The sequence below is a fragment of the Drosophila eugracilis genome, unplaced genomic scaffold (genome assembly GCF_018153835.1).
Source record: "Drosophila eugracilis isolate 14026-0451.02 unplaced genomic scaffold, ASM1815383v1 contig_736, whole genome shotgun sequence".
Lineage (NCBI taxonomy): Eukaryota > Metazoa > Arthropoda > Insecta > Diptera > Drosophilidae > Drosophila > Drosophila eugracilis.
Genome location: NW_024573630.1, coordinates 56,164 through 70,212, shown reverse-complemented (window position 1 = coordinate 70,212; position 14,049 = coordinate 56,164). Strand labels below are relative to the sequence as shown.

The 14,049-nt window shown below is 36.1% G+C and overlaps 1 pseudogene; it reads right to left on the bottom strand.

Annotated features, from left to right (window-relative positions):
• The window catches only part of LOC108103094, a 32,927-nt pseudogene extending 20,285 nt beyond the window's left edge, over nt 1–12,642 (bottom strand).
• Nucleotides 12,643–14,049: the final 1,407 nt, after the last annotated feature.

Sequence of the window (14,049 nt, the reverse complement as noted above, 5' to 3'; positions counted from 1 at the left end):
CCCTGCTACCATACATAGAACGAGAGCTAGCAGGGAGAACCATAAATCTTTTGATCGACACCGGGGCTTCAAAAAACCACATACAGCCTCTCCCCGAATTAAAATACATAATACCAGTGCAAAAAGAATTCACAGTGAAATCGGTGAAATACATGGTTGCAACTCCGTAAAATACAAATGCTTTATTAACCTTTTTAATACGGATGTTCCGTTCTTCATTCTCCCAAACCTTTCCAGCTTTGACACCATAATAGGACCTGACCTATTGACACAGGCAAATGCAATGTTAGCTTAGAGATCGATTGGGTGTCTTTGCGGAACCAGAGGAAGCACTCCCGTATAATACCAATATCGTTGCCACAATACGTACCGTAGACGACCAGCATATACTCAAAGCTTTATCCGTACCCCATAGGCGTAGCGGATTTTGTAAATAAGGAGACCAATGCTTTGTTAAAGGACGGAATTATCAGGCCCTCGACGTCACCTTATAACAACCCAGTTTGGGTGGTTGACAAAAAAAGTACAGATGAAAAGGGAAATTTAAAGAAAAGGTTGGTCATAGATTTTCGGAAGCTTAATTTAAAAACCGTCGACGACAAGTACCCTATACCAAACGTGACATCTATCTTGTCTAATTTGGGAAAGGCTAGTTTTTTTACAACCTTTGACCTTAAGTCGTGGTTTCACCAAATCTTGCGTGCGGAAAGGAATAGAGAAAAAACAGCATTTTCGGTCGGAAACGGAAAATATGAGTTTTCCAGACTGCCGTTTGGCCTAAAAAATGCACCAAGTATATTCCAACGTGCCATAGATGATGTTCTTAGAGACCACATAGGAATGTCCTGTTATGTCTATGTTGACGATGTCATAATATTTTCCAAAGGAATAGAGGACCAAGTAAATGACATTGCTTGGGTACTGGATAGACTGTTTGAGGCCAACATGAGGGTCTCTAGAGAAAAATCGTTTTTCTTTAAAGAAACTGTGGAATACCTCGGATTTATAGTATCTAGCGGGGGTATTACAACCAACCCTATCAACAGCCCACAAATTTGTTTAGTGTTCGTTCTTTTTTGGGTTTGGCAAGTTATTACCGCTGCTTTATAAGGGAATTCCCCTCTTAACACCTCCTCCTTTCACCCCTAACTGACATTCTGAAGGGAGATAATGGAAAAGTTTCCGTCAGCCAGTCAAAAAAGATCTCAGTTTCTTTTAATGAAAAACAATGTTCTGCTTTCGAGAAACTAAAGTGTCCTTGCCTCCGAGAATGTAATGTTACTGTATCCCAATTACAAGGAACCCTTCGATTTAACTACGGATGCTTCAGCTCTTGGCCTGGGTGCTGTCTTATCTCAGGATGGCAATGATTTCGAGGACTTTACAGGATAGAGATCTTAATTTCGCAACTAATGAGCGAAAGTTTTTGGCCATCGTTTGGGCCTTAAAGTCTCTTAGGAATTATCTCTATGGTGTCCAAAACCTAAATATTTATACAACCGCTAACGTTCGCCGTGTCAGACAGGAATACAAACGCTAAGATCAAAAGGTGGAGGGCATTTATAGACGAACACAATGCTAAAATTTTCTATAAGCCAGGGAAAGAAAACTATGTTGGGGACGCACTTTCCAGGCAGGCCATTCACGTTTTGGAAAACGACCCCCAGTAAGACAGAAAAACAATACATAGCGAAATTTCACTGACATATACCATCAAAACTATCGACAAGCCGGTTAATTGTTTTAGGAACCAGATAATGATAGAAGAGGGCCCATCAGATTCAACTCGCACTTTTATTATTTTTGGGAATAAATCAAGGCATAAAACAAAGAAACTTTGCTTGGAAGAGTTCATGATGTAGTCAAACAAGATATAGTAAATGCGCTACATTGCGGATTGCTTGTACTGGCTTTCATTCAAAGTAGTCTAATAAATGACTTTCCAGCTACGACTTTCCGTCACACGAACAAAATTGTTTGTTAGCGACATCTATAATAAAGCCGAACAAAAAGAAATAGTAGCTGAAGAGCACAACAGAGCGCACAGGGCAGCGCAGGAGAACGTTAAACAAATTCACAATTGGCTGCTAGTATTGTATCTAATTGCTTGGTTTGTCAAAAAGCCAAATACGACCGCCATCCACAGAAACAAGTCCTTGGGAGAACACACCTGTTCCCTCAAACGTAGGCGAGACATTGCACATAGATATACTTTTTTACTTTTACTTTATACTTTAGTACTTTTTAACATGCATAGATGCATAAAAAGGTTCCATAGCACACTTTCAGAAATAGCACGATGTCTTTAACTTGAAAGAGGCAAAAATGATACGGTCAACCTCATCCTTCAGGCAACGATAGAGTACAATAAAACAGTGCACTCAGTCACCGACAAACGGCCAATCGACATAATTCATTCAATTTCCCCCGAATTCGCAGACGAAATCATAGAAAAGGGTTATGAAGCTCAAGAGAAACAGTTAAGAAGAGAAAATGAAACAAGAGGAGACAGAACCATTGAAGTGGGGGAAACCGTAATGGTAAAACAAAATAGTCGCCTGGGAAATAAACTTACCCCACGGTATAGGGAAGAAAAAATCGAAGCAGACCTCGGGACAACGGTCCTTATAAAAGGGAGGGGCGTTCATAAAGATAATTTACGTTAAAAGCATTGAATGTTATAAATTTCATTATTTTTCTTCAGTGACCAACGCCAAGCTAGTAAGCTACACGAAAGTAGACTGGACATAGGCAACAGAATTGACTTAAGTTTATCAATTAAACAAATTCTACTAATCACCTCAAAATGTATAAAACCAAAAACATTTGTATAATTTTCCACGTCATCCTCTTTAGCACAAGTTAAAGGTAGTTGATGAAATGCTATACCTTAATGATTTCAAAAGATTTAAATCCACGCAATCAGAGATACGATGGAAAAGATACCATCTTGTTACTATAAAAAAGGCTCAAACAAACGACATGCAAAGCACTCGCTGCCTGGATGTCAACACTTATTAAACCACAAATGTTGTCAATACTCTTTCAAAATACTTTAGAATTAAATAACAAAACAAATATATTCAAACAATAAGCGTTTAACGATTACCACTGAAACAAATTAAAGATATAATTTCTGTTCTAAAAATAATTGCTATTAATATATAAAAACATTAAGAAATGCAAAGTAGCATAGGAAAAATATCTAACATCCTAAATTCTACCTTTTGCTAAAAAACTTGCCCATGAATACTGCAACGCTGCACTAAGTTATTACTGTCAATCAAACTGAATCCTAAAAATTTTTAAATCAACCAGTTAAGCCGACAATGGTCCCATGATTGCAAGCAAACAAAAAAACTGTGTTAACTTCAATACGACTATCTATTGTTACCCCCGTTAAGTCGACATCGCATGTTTTAAGAAGTATGAGGACAGCCTTCGTCTTAGAAAGGGAGGAGTTAACACAATCACGCAACTACAAGTTAACGTAATCAAGAAAACAGTTGTGCAGTAACAGGGCGAGCTTTAGCAATATATAGCAATTATATCTTTAATTGAGATTATTAAGGAATAAACTTGCAACTAATGGGTGTACGAATAAATTATATGCCGACTGCTTGTATCTGAAAAAAATACTTTAAACGGAAAATGCTAGATGAAAATGTGGATTATGATAATCAAACATGTCTGAATTCCAAAATTTAAACGCTTAAAATAAATTTTAATGTTATTAAAATTTTATATGTGAGAATATTCTTACCTGTGTTTTTAGCAATTTATATAAATCAGTTTCCATTAAGCACTGCACAATATACACATCTCTCATTTGGTCTATGCAATCAACTCGAAGAATGTCTCGAATATCAATAATCTAAAATATATATATATATAATAAAAACATTTATTTAAATCTTTTCTTATCATCTATCTTATCTTATTAATCAAGAAATCAAGAATAAACGCTGTAGCCAAGTGCCGCAACTATAACATACCCGATACTGTTTTACCCGTCCGTATGAACGCTAAGATCTCAGGAACAATAAGAGATACAATGTGTATATTAAGGATGCAGATTTTTGAGGTGCCATCACATCTTAAGGTGGTACTAGATATATGTAGTTTCTTTTTAGCCACGCCCACCCTAACTCCTAAAATACGAAGGAAGTAAGGCTTAGTCATATATATTCAATGTCACCGCAGCTCGAGGTGATTTTTAATCCGGCCACGCCCAAAAACCGCGGAAAACTGTGGCATCCGATATATTAAAATTTATGTTTTTGTTTGACCTTGTATAATAATTTATTGTCCATATTTATCGATATACCAACATTTTTTAATCGAACCATTATTTCACCATTTATTTAGAAGCATAGGTTCTAAAGCCTCACATGGGCATTGACGTCACTATCAGTATTTTGTAGCTAGCTATAGGGTATCTTATTGCCAAGGCACTCGACTATAGCTTTTCTTCTTGTTTTAGCTTAAATGGGCGGTAGCATTAATGCTGGTCGGATTCCTCCATCATCCTGACAAGTCTAAACAAATTAGCGTTTGTTTGGATAACCTTCCTTGTCAACTGGCTGATGAAGATTACTCAATGTACTGAAGCTGCATAAAATCCAGCAAACCTGGATAGAAAACTAATTTCTGTTTTCTGGATTTGTTTGATAGCTTTCTTTGTTTACATCAATTTTGGTACTTAAATTTGACCGACCAGCGAAATATCTGATAATTTCAAATCTTTTAACGTAATGTACTATGATCTCAATATCTATGATGTTTCAATATAAAAACTTACTTCTGAAAGGCATCATGCAAACAACCTTATTTAAAAAAACAGGTTATATAAAATATATATTGATCCTATAATATGGTAGTTCATGGATTTCATTTCAGCTGGGAAGCAGAATTTCCTTCATTTTGAGGAGTCTTCAATATTAATTTAAATAATAATACATAATTCGAAAATTGAACGTGAAATAATGTGTTTGAATCCAAATTTTCCCTTACAAATTACTTATAATTAGAGATCGTACTATCATTGTCATGTTAGCCGTTTCGTATTAATTTAATTTCAACAAAAATGTAAACCTTTTTATACCTGTTACTCGTTGAGTTATAGGGTATACTAGATTTCGTTGAAAAGTATGTAACAGGTAGAAGGAAGGAATTATATATAAAGTATATAATAATAATATATAAAGTATATCAGTAACAATAGCGAAGTCGATTAAGCCATGTCCGTCTGTCCGTCCGACTATAAGAGATACAAAGTTGAGATTAAACATGAATTTCTTGAGGTCCCTACGCACCGCAAGTTTAGCTCACCATCTTGCCACGCCCACAAATCACGGAAAACTAAAATCGCGGAAATCTCAGGAACTATTAGAGCTGGAAAGTAAACTAAATTAAGTATGTATAATCTTGAGATGCTAGCGCATCTTATGGTGGTACCATTACCCGGCCACTCACTTTTACGCCCACCAAGCTCAAAAGACGGTTTTCGCATTTTGTAGAAAAACTGATATCTCGGTAACTATAAGTGATTAAGCATGTAGGTTTTTATGACGCCCCAAATGCCCGGAAAACAGAAAATGCAAAAATCTCGGGAACTATAGGAGCTAGAAAGTTAGGCTTAGGAATACGTAATTAGGAGATGTCACTGCAATTCGACACGCTCACAAACCTTCGATAGCGGCGGCGTCTATAATATTATACTGTATTCCTTTATTTGACCTTGTATAATATTTTATATATATTATATTTTTTTGTCAATATCTATCGATTTACCAAAGATTTTTCAAATCAGAACATTATTTCGCTATTTATGAAGAAGTGTAGGTTATAAGGCCTCACATGGGCACTATCAGTTATTCAACCTGCTTTTGTTGACAATAGGTGGCGCTTTATGAATTTCCACTAGCAAAATTAATATTTTAAAACGGGTATCTTATAGTCGCGGCACTCGACTATAGCGTTTCTTCTTGTTAGATTATATAGTTACTGAGCTCTCAGCATTTATATAATTTCCTATTTTAGGACCAACCAACTAAAGATTTTTTTCAGCCTTAAATCCATTTCACAAAAAATAGTTAAAACTGTTATATTAAAGTTTCTGTTCGCGTTCTGTAGTTTTAAAGTTTACGCAACTCCGAAGTTGTTTGATTTATTATGGAACGCATTAAAGCAAAAAATAAAGATAATAAAGGAAAAACGAACATTTAAGGTTGAGTTGGTAAGATTTAATAAATGACTGTGATTACTTCAAATATAAGCTTTTATAATTGGGATATTATTTATTTATATTATTTTTATTGGGTAACTTATATAGTGTGTTCCGGTAGACGGACGGACGGTCAAGGCTAGATCGCCTTTCTTAGCAATCCATATCAAAAATACTTAACATACTTAAGGTCGGTCTTATAACACATACAATATCCCTTTTACTCTACGACTTACGGGCATAATTATTGAAATAATATTGTTTGTTAACATATCATATACTTTAAAAAGAAAAAGATTGGTATCTTTCAAGGTGCCTTATTAGGTTAATCATATTAGGTTGTCCAAAAAGTCTTGCGGTATTTTTATTGAATTTTCAATTGCTGAAAAAATTGTTTACAGTAATGCGATTCAAGTCAAATATGCGCCGTTTTGTTCGATGACGCGTTCCCAACGAGCTCGGTTTATTGACAAAAAACTCGGAGAGCCAATTTTCACAGGACTCTCTTGTGGCCAATTTCAAACTACCAAGCGCGTTCGCCATGGACAGAAACAGGTGAAATCACTTGGTGGGAGATCCGGACTATATGGTGGATGCAAAAGAACCTCCCATCCGAGCTCCCGGAGCTTCTGGCGCGTCACTAAATTTGAGTGTGGCTTGGCGTTGTCATAGTGGAAGACAATTCGACCTCTGTTGATCAAAGATGGCCTCATCTGCATGAGTGCTGTCTTCAAGCGGTCCAGTTGTTGGCAGTACAGGTCCGAATTGAGCGTTTGGCCATAGGGGAGCAGCTCATGGTGGATTATTCCCTGCCAATACCACCAAACACACAGAAGAACCTTCCTGGCCGTCAATCCAGGCTTGGCCACCGTCAGGGCCGCTTCACCGCCTTTCGACCACGACCGTTTGCACCTTACGTTATCGTGAGTGACCCACTTTTCATCGCCAGTCACCATACGCTTCTAAAACGGGTCGATTTTGTTGCGATTTAGAAGCGATTCGCATGCGTCGATACGGTCAAAGATGTTTTTTTGCGACAATTCGTGTGGCACCCATACATCGAGCTTCTTAGTGACTCCAAGTTTCTTCAAATGGTTTATAACGGTTTGATGACTCATACCCAGCTCTTGACCCATGCTGCGGCTGCTACTATGACGGTCTCTTTCGACCAATTCAGCGATTTTATCGCAGTTTTCGACGACAGGCCTTCCGGAGCGTGGCGCATCTTCGACCACCTCTACACCAGAACGAAAACGTTAATACCATCGTTGTGCGTTGGAAATGGAAACTGTATCGGATCCATAAACTGCACAAATTTTATTGGCGGCTTGAGATCCATTTTTGCCTTTATCGTAGTAGTACTGTAAAATATGCCGTGTTTTCTCTTTATTTTGCTCCATGATTGCGACGCTATAGTATAGTGGCAATCAATCAAACACGCGTTAGCGCGTGAAATGAGCTTTTCAAAAAGGTATAGTATGACCTGATGCGATGAATAAAACAAGAACTAAGCGCTGTCAACGCCAACTAGCGAAAATACCGCAAGACTTTTTTGACAAACTAATATATTAATAAGTTGTTAACCGATTTTTCAAATCAGGTTACCAAAATCAGGCAACATAAATAATAAATAAAATCAGGCAACATAATTCGTCGGTTGTCTTATTTAACATAATACTTATGGTATTACTCATAATTAAATGTATTATTACGTTTTCATGTTTAAATCTGGTCAGTATAGTTATTTCTCTAAGAGTTCTTTGACAATATGTTTGGTGCTCAAACGGTGAAATTTTTTTTATTGCCACTCTTTGATTAGTTAGCGTGTCATCGGCAGACCTGAAAGGATAAATAGAAAGGTTAGCTGAAGTCAATTTTTGGTAAATCGATAGGATTTGACAAAAAATATTTTGGATCAAGCCAGACACAAACATTAATATTTTGGAAACCATAGTTTTTACTGATTTTGTTACTGAATCACACTCAGTTGTTACCCAATATCTATGAATTCTCTTAATAAAAATAGTCCGCGTATTGTTAAGCGTTTGTTTAGTTTTCAGGAATTCTTTTAAGAAGATATAGTTTGACTTATAGTTTATGTTTGAGATAAGTAGCTGTGGTCTTCAAAGCCACTGGGGCTATTATTGTCATTATTTTTAAAGCTGCCCTGAAGTTTTTGTTTTTTAAACTTTGTTTATTACTTATTACTAAATCATAGGATTAATTTGCTGGAGTTAATTTATTAGATGGTTTAGTATTTACTCCTATTTTTAGAATGCCAAAATTATACGACAAGCGCCGGATTTCGAAGAGTACATAAAGTAATCAGCTAGCCTTCTTGATGGTTACTTTTAAGCAGTTTGTTTGTTGTATCTCCGTTGATATATCATTAAGTTACTTATTTTATCAAAAAAACACGCTTAAGGTGAAGGGCAATACACTATTTAACCCACTGAGGAATTGATTTCGCTTACCAAATTTATTTCCTTTTTTTTTTAAATTAACATAAGTTAATGTTAAACATTTTTAATAAGTAAAACCATTAAATAATACTTTCAAAGCATAGTTCTCTTTTGTATCCAGAATAAAGAGTTAATGCACAACTCGGGCAAACACCGTTATATTCTTTTAATATTACGCGTAGGAGTGCTGAGATCTTGGAAACTATAGGTAATAGAAAGTTTGGAATAAGCGTGTAGTAGTTGTTAATGGTAGATGGCTTGATGACGACACGGAAAATCCTAAAATAGTGACACGTTCTGGAGGGGCTATATTCATATAAAATTATTGGGCTTCCTTCATTTCATGTAAAATTATTCGGTCAATCCTCAATGACCTAATCGTGCAATGCAGCTGAAGACACCCGAAACACTCAAATCAGTTTAAGACACCCGAATCACTCATCCCGAAACATGGGTGTTTCGAACACTCGTTTCTTTTGCTGTAAGTGTTTTGGGTATCTTGCAATATAGTAGTTGGTGCGCCAGAACACATTCGAAATGAGCAGTGCTACCCACCTACCCTTATTTAAATTCAGCCTTTTTTGATGCCGCAGCTTATTTCGTGCAGCAGATTCCATTTAAATTATTATTTGTAATTTTACACATAATATTTTGTATGCTATATTTTTTTGTTCAGGATAGCTTTGAGACGATTTCTCATGGAAGAAACTATCTTTTTGGTGTATTCCATTAGGATTTTTGGACATTCTTCCATAGGAACAGTATTTCGCTTTTGGTCGAAATCCTCCTCTTCCTTACAGAGATGTCCAATATTTCCCAAAAATTGGCGATCACTATTAAATCTACATACTGTATACTGGCGTTATATCGACATGAGGGCAGCTCCTGATAAGCCAGGACTTCACTTTTCCTGCTGAATGCAGCGGATCGTTGACCAGGTAAAATCGAAAACGATCGTGTATTCCCAGTTTTTCAGCAGTTTGCAGTAGGTTTTCCTGTAAAATGTTGAGGTACATTTTGGCATCCATGATCCCATCAATGAAAACTAGGTTGCCTCCGCCAGAGGCTGCCATACAGGCCCAAACCATAACGCCCCGCCATGTTTGACCGTAGATTTGAGGTGCTTAATTTCCAACTCTGTATTAGGTTGCCGCCACCCAAATTGAGTCCATCTGAACCAAAAATGTTATATTTTGACTCTTTAGCATATAACGTCATCCCAGAACGAAATCGGTAAAAGTATGTGCTCCTTTTTAAACTTCAGCCGAGCATCAATATTTTTCTTACTGATAAATGGGTTATTCCGTGGTTCTCGAGCCTTGAAATTAATATCGCGCAGCACAAGACGCACCGTATCAGGAATACACATCTTGCCCATTTCGTCCTCGACCTCTGAAGCTTTTTTTGGAGCCGATAGCTTGGGGTTTTCCTTAATTTTCCGATTGTTTTCAATTTTACCTGGTCAACGATCCGCTGCATTCAGCAGGAAAAGTGAAGTCCTGGCTTATCAGGAGCTGCCCTCATGTCGATACAACGCCAGTACAGTATGTAGATTTAATAGTGATCTAAAATTTTTGGGAAATAGTGGACATCTCTGTAAGGAAGAGGAAGATTTCGACGAAAAACGATCGGAATACTGTTTCTATGGAAGAATGGCCAAAAATCTTAGTGGAATCCACCAAAAAGTTAGTTTCTTCCATGAGAAATCGTCTCAAAGCTGTCCTGAACCAGAAAATATAGCATACAAAATATTATGTGTTAAATTACAAATAATAATTTAAATGGAATCTGCTGTAAGAAATAAGCTGCGGCATGAAAAAAGGCTGAATTTAATGTTTTTATTACATAAGCTTTTTGTTTTTTTGATTATGAAAATCGTTTTAGTTTAATAAGCATGTTAGTACTCCCTGTTAAAAAACTGCGATCAAACTTTTTTTTGGTAGCTGCGCGAAATAAGCTGCAATCCACTGTACCTCTAATACTTCCTGAGATTTCAACGAGATTGCGCTGCGTATGAACATCAAGAGTTTGCTTGCTTAATCTCAACTTTTTATACTTTATAGGGTCGGATAATATAGCCTTTTACTCTACGAGTAACGGGTATAAAAATAGCTTATATTTCCATTTTAAAATAGGTGACTAGACCAAGAAACTGGTCAAGTGATAGATTTGATTTATACTAGACCATATGAAATAAAACAAATAAAGAAAAAAAATAACGATATCCAATATAAAGCGAATAGAAGATAATTTTAGGTGTGGCCACTAGACATTATAGTATAAACAAGAGGAAACGCTATAGTCGAGTGCCGCGACTATAAGATACCCGTTACTGTTTTACACAATTTTCAAATAATCATTTTGCTAGTGGAAATTCCCCAAGCCCCACCTATTGTCGGAGGCCTTATAACCTAAATTTCTTCATAAGTAGCGAAATAATGTTCCGTTTTGAAAAATTATTGGTAAATAAATAGATATTAACAGAAATGAGCTATACAAGGTCAAACGAAGGCATTCATAATATTATTATAGACGCCACAGTTTTCCCCGGTTTGTGGGCGTTAGAGTGGGCGTGGCAGGAGGAAAACTAGGTGCAAGTCGCAGTGGCATCTCTAAAATACATATTCCGAAGCCCAACTTTCTAGATCTTTTTGTTCCCAAGATTTTTGCATTTTTGGTTTCGGGTTTTGTGGGCGAAAAAAAACAATTCGCATTTGGGGCATCATAAAAACCTACATGCTTAGTTCGAACGTTCTATCATTTATAATTACCGAGATATCAGGTTTTCTTGAAAATGCGAAAACCGTCTTTTGAGCTTGGTGGGCGTATGGATGGGCGTGGCCAGATAATAATACCACTAAAAGATGCGCTGGCATCCAAAGTTAATACATACTGAAATTCGACTTTTTAGCTCTAATAGTTCGCGAGATTTCAGAAATTTTAGTTTTCCGTGATTTGTGGGCGTTAGAGTGGGCGTGGTAGTATGCTGAAATAAACTTGCGCTCTCCCGGGAACTCAAGAATCTTCTTATTTAATCTCAACTTTGTGTCTGTTATAGTTCCTGAGATCTCAGCGTTTATACGGACGGACAGACGGACATGGCTCAATCGACTTCGCTATTGATCCTGATCAAGAATATATATACTTAATAGGGTCGGAAACGCTTCCTTCTATCTGTTACATACTCTACGAGTAAAGGGTATAAAAACTTATAATAAAATAGTTTTAATCATAAGTTTATCATGACTGTTGTCGAATACAAAATACAAAGTTTTTATTTTTTTTTTATTTTTAGTTAAGAAAGAAGGAGTAAATATTTTAAGTTTTTCTTTTTTATTAGAATATAAAGAAAGTAATTATTTTGTGTAATATTTTAAAGATAAGTGGAAAAAAAAATTAATTTATCTCTTTTGGCACAAGTTTAAGTCGGTAAAAACGTAGAGTAGTTTAAAGTATAGCTTATCCTCGGCTGTATTTAAGTATGGATCTTCAAGAGTACTTACACAACCATGCCATAAGCTCCTTCGCCTATATAGGCTAACTTAGTATATCTGGGACCCACTTCAAATATTTGTCCTCTTATCACTTCAGCATTCGAATGAGAAACGTCCATGGCCACGGTAACTTCAACTCCTGATCCATTCGAATTCAATTCCGATATATTTGACATTATTTCACTGAAACGGTAGGAAATTTATTCAATATTATTGTTTATCATTAGAGGTGGTAGTGTATATTTGCCAAATGAGCTTTGTTCTTTGAAAAACTTGTATTTATATCAACAGATTATTAAAAATGAGAATTGGTTGTATAATTGTTCTTACCTTATTCACTGAAACTAACAGATTTAAATGAGCAAACTTATATTTAATTTAACTTTTTGTGAACTCGGTAAATATTTGACCAATTTTTCGATTAAATGCTTTATCGAAAACATGTCAAGTTAACGTCAGTGCACCCTTAAAGTAATTCTAAGGTGCAGGCCTGTTTACACAATGAAAAATGGTTTACTTAAAAATAATTATAATATAAGAAAATTTGATTTAAATTACGCGTTACCCGCGTTACCCGTTTATGTCCATTGTTCCTGTCCATTTTTTTTAACACATGTTATAGTATGTTTAACATCGCAAGTTGTTGGCAACAACAAAAAACAAAGGAATATAAACACGATATGTGTATCAGAGCATTCTCTTACAGCAAGAAAAGAATAACACACCGAAACGCACAAATTGGTTTCCATGTTTTTGTTTTTGAACTTTGTCACTCGCTCAAAAAGTAATCGATTCTATTTTACCAGACACTTTATTTACTTTTATTTTTACATCTAAGATAAGTCTAAGATTATAATTAATCCAAACAACTGAATTACCTGGTTCTTTAACTGTATGAATCCCAAATACATATTAAATATATAATGACTTTGTTGTAAACATTTAAGTGAAATACATAAGTACATATGTATGAATACATATATGTATACCACAAAATGATGCAGCAAAACGTGGCTTATATTTGTATATTAAAAACAAATATGTATGAATGTATGAAGCGAATGCAAGAATAACAACAACACACATTTCTGTCATGTATTGTTTCTCTCAAGTGTTGTGCTCTTGAGAATGTTCTGCTCTCAATTTTAGTCATTCATTTTGCTTTAACATTTTCGTCGGCCTCAACTCAAGAGCACAAAATTGGTTTGAGCTTGTAGGTAATGTATGTAACAGAGAACGGCAAGGGTACACCCAGACAATGAGTGCACTCGAATCATGTGTGCCTTTTTGGCACTCAGAGTGTGATCGGCATCCTAAAATAAGGGTGTGTGCCTTGCACAAGCTCATTTCTAATGTGCACTTGCGCACCCAGTACTCTTTTGCACAGACACCCGACACACTCATAGCATATGAAGCGAGTGTCTGAGACACCCATGTTTTTGGGAAAAGTGAGTCGGGTGTCTTGAAATGAGTCGAGTATCTTGAAATGAGTCGGGTGTCTTGAAATGATTCGAGTGTCTTGAAATGAGTCGGGTTTTTCGGGTGTCTTCAACTGATCTGAGTGTTTCGGGTGTCTTCAGCTGTATTGCATGAGCAGGTCATTGTGGGTTGACCGAATAATTTTAGGATTTTCCGTGTCGTCATCAAACCATCCCCCTGCAAATATATTCCCGTTTTTTGCAGATGCGTATAAGAATACAAATCATAAGTCAATTGCACTGCGAATAGCAGGTAGATGACCTGATACGGAAAATCCTTAAATATTTGGCCTTTTTTAAGGCAAAGATTTTTTCTAAGATTAAAATTAATCCAAACGGATAACAAATTATTTAGACTTTTTATGGGGGCTATATTTATGTTAAATTAT